At 35.7% G+C, this 8,250-nt stretch overlaps 1 protein-coding gene across 3 annotated transcripts in view; it reads left to right on the top strand.

Annotated features, from left to right (window-relative positions):
* Positions 1-2,471: 2,471 nt before the first annotated feature.
* LOC107714175 (glycerophosphodiester phosphodiesterase domain-containing protein 5-like) overlaps positions 2,472-8,250 on the top strand; it is a 47,956-nt gene continuing 42,177 nt past the window's right edge. For all 3 annotated transcript variants that reach the window (XR_001636964.1, XM_016519930.1, XM_016519929.1), the window contains exon 1: positions 2,472-2,770. The gene's annotated coding sequence lies outside the window, so the exon portion shown is untranslated. The remainder of the gene's footprint in view (positions 2,771-8,250) is intronic.

Raw genomic sequence — 8,250 nt, 5'->3', positions numbered from 1 at the left:
GTGGGTGTGGTGCAGAAATGGCTATATACATTTCAAAGTAACTTTTATAATTTTACTGAACTTAATATAGTATTTTCCTGAATTTTATAATGTTGTGGCGACCTTTCTTTCTTTCTTTCTTTCTTTCTTTCTTTCTTTCTATGCATCAAATGTGCATCAAATGAGCATTTGAGAATTTTATTCCATAAAAATGCATTAAAGATAAAACATTGCTGTAAAAAGTTCAGATTTTTATTAGGTACATTTTGAAGTGTCTTATAAGCACAAAAGCATGTGTTTTGTGCATTGACCACCTGTGTGTGGTATGTGTTGTCCAAACATGTGGCTCTGCTGCAAATGGCAATCTGTTGTTTACCGGAAAGTCTCTTTAAATCCTCAGTTTAAATCTCCGTTCTCTCAAGACTTCAGTCTTGCATGTGGCAGATGTCTTATTGCTACAGTGGCACAACACTCAACCATTGGTTCTGTTTAAAATGTTTTAAGAATATATCCATATATGTTCGTTGAACCTCAGTGAACCTCAATTGAGTTATGGGGCTGAGCTGGGGGCTGTGCCAAGCATGTATGATGTAAGATGTGAGCAAAGTTACTTCTTAAACGCTGATGTAACTTAGTGCAGCATTGCATGTGTCTTTCATTTCTTATCGAAGAAGTGAGAAAAAGAGAATTTAGTGAGAAAAACAATTTACACTGGTTTAGTTGGTTTTGGTTTTATAAATGGTTTATGTGCAAAACAAATTCATTTATTTATACCTGAATTCACATAAATCATAAATCACAAATGGAATTGTGTTGTTTTACCACTGCAGCAATCAGAAGTTTACATCATATACTGTAGTTGGTCAGATCTGCAACCCCTAGGAGTTTTGTTTTGTTTTAAAAGGCACAAGTCTTTTGCATTTTGCAAGACAAAATGACCATCTTTTAGTTTTTTATAGCACCGTAAGATGCATGTCATTGGAAAATAAAAGCAAAGAAGTAGGCAAACCTCCACAACAAGTATGAAAGTACATTTGCACATTAAGTCAGAAGTATTAAGTATGATTTTGGCTCTGTCGTGACTAAAGGGAGAAAGACTAAAATCTTTGCTCAGGCTGATGAGGAGCAATGCCCTTCAGCATATCTGGGCCTATGTGTGTTGCATTAATGAACAGACTCTTAGTCATTGTGGATAAGGAGTAATTGACTGTGACCTTAGTCACTTTTACTAATTGAAAGCATGATGATTAGTTCTTAAGGTTTTAATCCCAAAATTTGACTTGGTATGTTTAAGGTTTTGAGGTAATTATTCAGATAACCTTTCTCTTGAATTGGGAACAAAAAGTAGCTTAGCTCAAAACTTTTTTTCAGCCTGCACCATATTGACCACTAGATGGCGATCAAAGAAAGCAGTTGTATCATACAAGTGATGGCTTTCTTAAATTCAGGGGTAGTCTATTCCTTTCCTTTTCTCTCATTAAACAAAATACAATTGGAATTTGGGGTTTGGTGTTTCAAAATGTTTGTTTATCATCCTTTTTTTAAAAACAGCACCTTCTCGACTCCAGATTCATGACATCTATCTTATGAGTGATCATGTATGCATGCTATTCACAAGTATAACAGACAAATATGGGAGTTTGGAGATATCTGAGCAGCTGGATGCTGTGACCAACAGCTGATCAGAGAATAGGTGTCCACTTTAATTTCACAGGGCCTGAAATGTCAGGGGACGCAATTACCCTGCTGCAACCTAAGCAAACGTGACCCCCCCACTTACAAGCACTGGGGATCACAAAAGTTTGCTTGTATGATTTATCAATGACAGTCTTACTTAATTAAACTTTCAAATGCTTTCCAAGGATTCCCAATATTTCATTTTCCCCTGTGTCTGTCAAAAATTATCCCTAAAGTCCAAATAACCCACAAATAACGCTATATTTTTCAGCTGTGTTTTAGTTTTTAGTCTCATGGTTCTTTGCTGCCACTATTTATTGAAATATATCCTACTATTCATTTGAAAGCACAACTTAATTTAACAGTTTTATTATTATTATTTTTCTTTTCACAAGTAAGTTTAAATGGCTTTTAATTTAAAAAATACAATTTGTGAACAAGCCAAAATGAAAAAAAAAACGTTTGAAATTATCGTATAAAAGAACCATACATATGAGTATTACATTAAAAGTCTTAGTTTGAATACAATTGAATAAGGATTCGTCGAAAAAATCCACTAATCCACTAAATTCTCTTTTAAACTGCAAATTGCGTGTGGTTTCATCTTTGACAAGTAATGTAATGTACAAATAAATGCTAAATACATTAAAATATAACAAATGTTGTATTTCAAGCTCAACATTGAAAAATAATTTGTCTCCTTTACATACTGGACAGTAGGGAGCACAATAAAACAGCAGCATTTGGCCCCGCCCATACCGCATCAGCCCCGCCCATAAGCAGTCGGCAGCACTAGATCTGTCTTCACTCCCATAAGCACAAGCGCAGGTACAGCACTCGTTTGACAACACAAAGAACGCCTGGAGCCGAGCAAACAAACAGCTTGCTCTTTGAGTTTAAACACTTTTTATTGCTTCTAAACATGCTTGTCGTGTATGCCAGTGCGAGTGCCTTTTAATTTGGTATCATGTTCTTTTAATATCCTTTGGTTGAGTTGCTGTGTCAGTTGTTAGCTACCTGTCCCGTTAGGTGTGGAAGGAAGGAAGGAACGCACACAGGAAACGTTCCTCCAAAGTTCACTTGAACAGCTACAGGGCAAACGCGTCTAGATAAGGTAAGACAACTTCTTAACGTGTCTTTATTTTTTTCTTTCTTTAATTTTGTCACCTGCTCCTTTTGTAAATGGTTTGTTTAATCGCTGACTAGATGGTGAATAAACAGTTTAAATGTTAATGTATGATATTAAGTTAATATAAGGCTATTAATTTAATGTAATAATTTATGTAATATTAAAAGGCAATCAGTTTATTGCAAGGACGCAGAGGGGTTTCTAATGTTGACGGTGCGGTAAGGGTCTTAAAAATCCCCAGCAAGTGAATCAAAAAGTTTGAGGGGGTTTCATGCTTTAAAACATTTCAGTCACTATAAAAGATTACAAGTTCAGTAAACGCTCTTTCATAACACAAATCGCATTGTAACCATAGCAACAATATGGCGTTGTCTCACTTTTCGTTAGGATTATTATCATCAGACTTTTAGTCTTTTTAGTAAAGATTTACACATTACAAGTATGTCACAAAAAACGTGAGTGAATTTATTTGAATGCTTTTAAGATTAGCTTTTCCGTTTAAAGACATTTTGCTTAGCTCGAACATCAACAGATATTTATCTGTACATGTAATCTCCATATTCACAATAAATTAAGCTGTTAGCATCTCCTCACATTTGAGTAGAAGATTTCAAGAAACCAGAATATTGGCATACTCTGGTTTTGGCAGTCGGGTTAATTATTTTACATGACACTTAGTCATAATCTGTCTAACACTTGAGTCAGTCATTAATAGAAATGTTGTTGCAGGTCCAACAAAGGATGTTGATCCAGGAAAATGTTTTAATTGGGTAAATCACGTTAAGCACTTTAGATGATATAATCAGTACAATCATAACCTACATCACTGGTTGTTGGGCCAGATAATCTTGATTCGTTTAATCTTGTAATCTGCTTGATTTGTTTGATATCAATGCCGATTTACCAGTTAATGAGAGTTAACCCCAAAATGAAAATTTTGTCATCATTTACTCACCCTCAAGCTGTTCCAAACCTGTAAAAGTTTCTTCTATTGAACACAAAATATATTTTGGGGATTGTTGGTAACCAAACTGTTGATGGTAGCAATTGATTGAAAAAGCACAATGGAAGTCAATGGCTGATTCATTGTTTGGTTTGGTTACCAACATTCTTCAAAATATCTTCTTTTGTGTTCAACAGAAGACAAAAACTCATACAGGTTTGCAACAACTTGAGCGTGAGTAAAAGATGTCAGAATTTTCATTTTTGGGTGAACTTTCCCTTTAAGTCGCTTTTTTTCATATTTTCAAACAGTTTCCCATTTGTTTGACACATCTAAAATGCCATTAGAAACAAAACCGGACCAAAAGTTAAAAATGAACCCTTTGCTGACTGTTGCATGTTGTGAAACACACTCATACCGGCTTTTATATAAGTTTTCATCTGCACTGAAGAATAACTGTTAGGTGAGTAACAAGAATCACTGTTGCCCATCATAAGGAAACTGTCTTCATTTATCTAGCATGGCGGGTGTAACGTTGAATTATCCCTCCTTATCGTAAGTGAGCCGGGTGATGCTGTGAGATGACCTATTATTATTGTCAGTCCTGTGCTGTCTTTGATTAGTTCACACCCCCCTCCCACATGTCAAGGAATAATGGACGAGACTCTGAGACTCAAAGCACAGCGTTGCATCGTTAGTGGACCAAATGACGTCTACCCTCTTAAAAAGCCCGCATCTGATGAGGTCCGCTTTAATACTTGAGGATCTTTAATCTTCATTGTGTTTGACGTTGGGTGATTTTTAACTTAGTACTTAAAGCAGAAATCTGTGGTTATTTGATCAGTAAGGATTTCTTTACTAAACTGCAGCTATTTAAATTAATTGTGAGGCCTTATTGGCTATGGCATGTTTGACTAGGTTGCCAAATTTAGCTAATTTTGGAGCACAGGTCGAGGCAAAGCAGAGATGTAGTACTGGCTTGTATCATATCATTAGTCAGTAAACAAATTGAGGCTTTCTGCTGCACATCTATTCATAGTTTTCACATGATGTTAAACCCTCATAGGAACGCCTGCCTGGAGGGCAAAACAAGGCTTTCCTCTACTGCCTGCCAGTTATTTTTTACCAGGTTTGTACTAAGTACTACTGTACTGATATTAAAAGACTAATTTCAGTATGCACCTTTTGATGCACGCTATATACGGCAAGTAGATGCGCCAAGAATATGAACACAACACATTCAATTGAATGTTAAACATTTTCCCATAGAAGACCATTCGAAATAAACTGCTTGATATGTGATTTAGCTTGTTGCATTCATACAGTATAGAATGCAACAGTCGGGTTCCAGAAGTAAAAATTCCATCCATTTTCTCAATAGGGATGTTGATTTTTAACATTAACTTGTAAACCTTTAGAGACAGACATGCTGATTTAAAAAAAAAAAATGTTTAACAGCGAAATTCAAGGTGAAAAAGTACATTATCCTTGATGCTGTGAAGAAAATTCCACCAATCAGAGAGCTCAGCATGGAACAATGACGCACTTTTTCAATGTTGTGATTTACCTCGTAGCTGGTTGGTTTGGTTCATGGCTTAATGCTTTTAAAACCTTTTTAAAATCCCTAAAGGGAAAAATTAATGGGAAAAAATACTCCCAAAAATGACGCCACAGAAAAACTCTGGCCACATCTGGTTGGTTTTACATAGCATACAGTGAATTATCAATAAAGTGTATACTGACGCCTCGCCCTCATCTCGACATCCAATCAACACCTAATGCATACAGCTGAGATGGACTAAAGCCAGAAGTACTGTGGCAACGTCTCCAAGATGCTTCAAGAAACCTACCTGCAAAGCTACAGTACTGTTAAAAGTTTTATGCACAAGTTTTGTGTAAAAATGCTGTAAAATGAGGATGCTGTCAAAAATAATGTCATAAATAGATTTTCTTTATCAAATAACTTCTATTAACTAAATTAAATCAACATTTGGTGTGACCATCCTTTGTGTTTAAAGCAGCTTTTGCCCTAGGTGCACTTGCGCATAGTTTTTCAGGTATCTTTGCAGGGAGGTCTCTTGAAGCATCTTGAAGACGTTGCCACGGTTCTTCTGGATTTAGTCTGTCTCAGTTTGTTCTGTTTCTTCATGTCGTTCGAGACAGACTGGATGATGATGAGATCAGATCTCTGTGTGGAGCACTGGCTGTTGTTAAACAAAAATCTCACTGGATTATTACAATTAATGGCAAAATGAGTATTTGGAAATGTAAACTGATATTTCCTACTGACATACTACAGCAAAAGATAGAAATAACTGACTTAAAACCATTTTTAGCTGGTGAAAATACTAGTGTTTTAAAAATTTTGGCCACCACTATTCTACTAAATACTGAGCAGAGGGTCTGAATACTTAGGACCATGTTATATTTCAGTTTTTCTTTTTTAATAAATCTGCAAAGATGTCAACAATTCTTTTTTTTTCTGTCAATATGGGGTGCTGTGTGTACATTAATGAGGAAAAAAAATTAACTTAAATGATTTTAGCAAATGGCTGCAATATAACAAAGAGTGAAAAATTTAAGGGGGTCTGAATACTTTCCGTACCCACTGTATATATATATATATATATATGTCAATATGTGTCACTACATCAGTGTTATCTGAATGTTTTTTGTGTTAAATTCTGCTGTTTTTTTGTTATTAAAATACAGCAGTGGGTGCTGTATATGGATCACAAGTGCCCAGAACTTGCAGTTTGTTCACATATCGTTGTTCTTCAGTTGAGAGGTGATGAAAATATTTGTGACCTAAAACACAGGGAAAATTGATAGGTCTGTGTGGTAATTCAATGGTTGTTTTGCCCTCAAGGTCTCTGCAGCAGTCATGTGACTGAAACTATGAACTGATCATGTATTGTATGTTGATCATTCAAACAGATGTCACCTGTGCTTACTGCCTCTGAGATTTCAGGTGGCAAAGGAAGGGTTAAGGCTTTGATGGCCTTCATTTCGGCCAGAACAATGTTCCCTCTGTGTCTGCATGCCTCGAATGCCTTTGTCAGGTGCTGGTTTTGCCAGGAAAATGTTTCAGCACCTACTGTATGATTAAAGTTTGATCCAGAATTACTTTCTTCTCACCAGTCCACTGGACTTAATCACCAGGGGTTGTTGCAAACTACTCCATTAGGCCATTCTTGTGCTTTCGGCATTAGCATTCAGGAGGGCAGCGGGTTCAGCTGGATGGAGAACGTGCCAAGCTCAGCATCCCTCTGTTTGGAGTGAGTGCAGCCATCTGAGCACAGTATGTTTATCCTGGTTTGTTGTTCGTTTTGCTCTGTCCCTCGTGTGTAGGAGGTGTTAAGTCCTTCATTTTGTCTCACTCTTTTAAGATATTTTTTCCCAAAAAATATTTTTTATGGCAAAGTTTTTCATTTAAGGTTGTCCACTGATTTTGTATTTGATTTGGATTTAATTTGCATTGAGAATTGCTTTAGAAATAAAACAATACATATCCTGAAAATATCCTGTTTGAGTTCTAACATTAAGGCTTTGCTCATATTGCAACTAGTAAACGCAACCGGAAAAGCTTGGCATAGGAGTAAATTCTAACCAAAGATGGCCGAATGCAGGCAGTCAGTTAGTTGGCCAAGGAGGAATGATTACTTAAAGAACACCACTGAGCGGTGTTATGTCTTTAGCTCCATTACTCTCCTAAATAAATGATGGGGCATTAAATTAAACACATTTGATCTTTCAAAAATGGCGCTGTTCCACATTAGCACAATGATTTGTGGGGTGAGGTTGGGTGCCCTGTCATCTTTGATCTTTCTGCTCGGAATTAAAACTGTGTTGTCACTGATGTGCATAGATAAGTTTGTATAGAAGATGGATAGTCCGAGAAAGAGAGAGATTATTTTGTTTAAACATAACTGTTATATGCACTCTGTTGCACAGTTCCAAAACCTGAGGTGAAAAATTTAGATTATTAATTAAATCGTTACTTTTTTTAATGTTTTTGAAAGAAGTGTCTAATGCTCACCAAGGCTGCATTCATTTGCTAAAAAAATACCATAAAAAACGTAATATTGTGAAATATTATTATTATTATTATTACTATTTAAAATACCTGTTTTATATTTGTATTTTTAAGTGCTGTTTATTTCTGTGATGTCAAAGCTGAATTTTAAGCAGCCATTATGCCAGTCTTGTCACATGATCCTTCAGAAATCATCTAATATGCTGATTTGGTGCTCCGGAAACAATGTTGAAAAACATTGTGCTGCTTACTATTTTTGTGGAAACTGTGATTTTTCACGATTCTTTCGATGAATAGAAAGTTCAAAAGATCAGCATTTGTTTGAAATGCAAATCTTAAGGAATCATTATAAATGCCTTTTATTTATATATATATATATATATATATACACAGTGGGTACGGAAAGTATTCAGACCCTCTTAAATTTTTCACTCTTTGTTATATTGCAGCCATTTGCTAAAATCATTTAAGTTAATTTTTTTTCCT

The sequence above is a fragment of the Sinocyclocheilus rhinocerous genome, unplaced genomic scaffold (genome assembly GCF_001515625.1).
Source record: "Sinocyclocheilus rhinocerous isolate Xijiao unplaced genomic scaffold, SAMN03320098_v1.1 scaffold1561, whole genome shotgun sequence".
NCBI classification, from domain to species: Eukaryota; Metazoa; Chordata; class Actinopteri; order Cypriniformes; family Cyprinidae; genus Sinocyclocheilus; species Sinocyclocheilus rhinocerous.
This window is presented reverse-complemented; position numbering and strand designations above follow the sequence as displayed.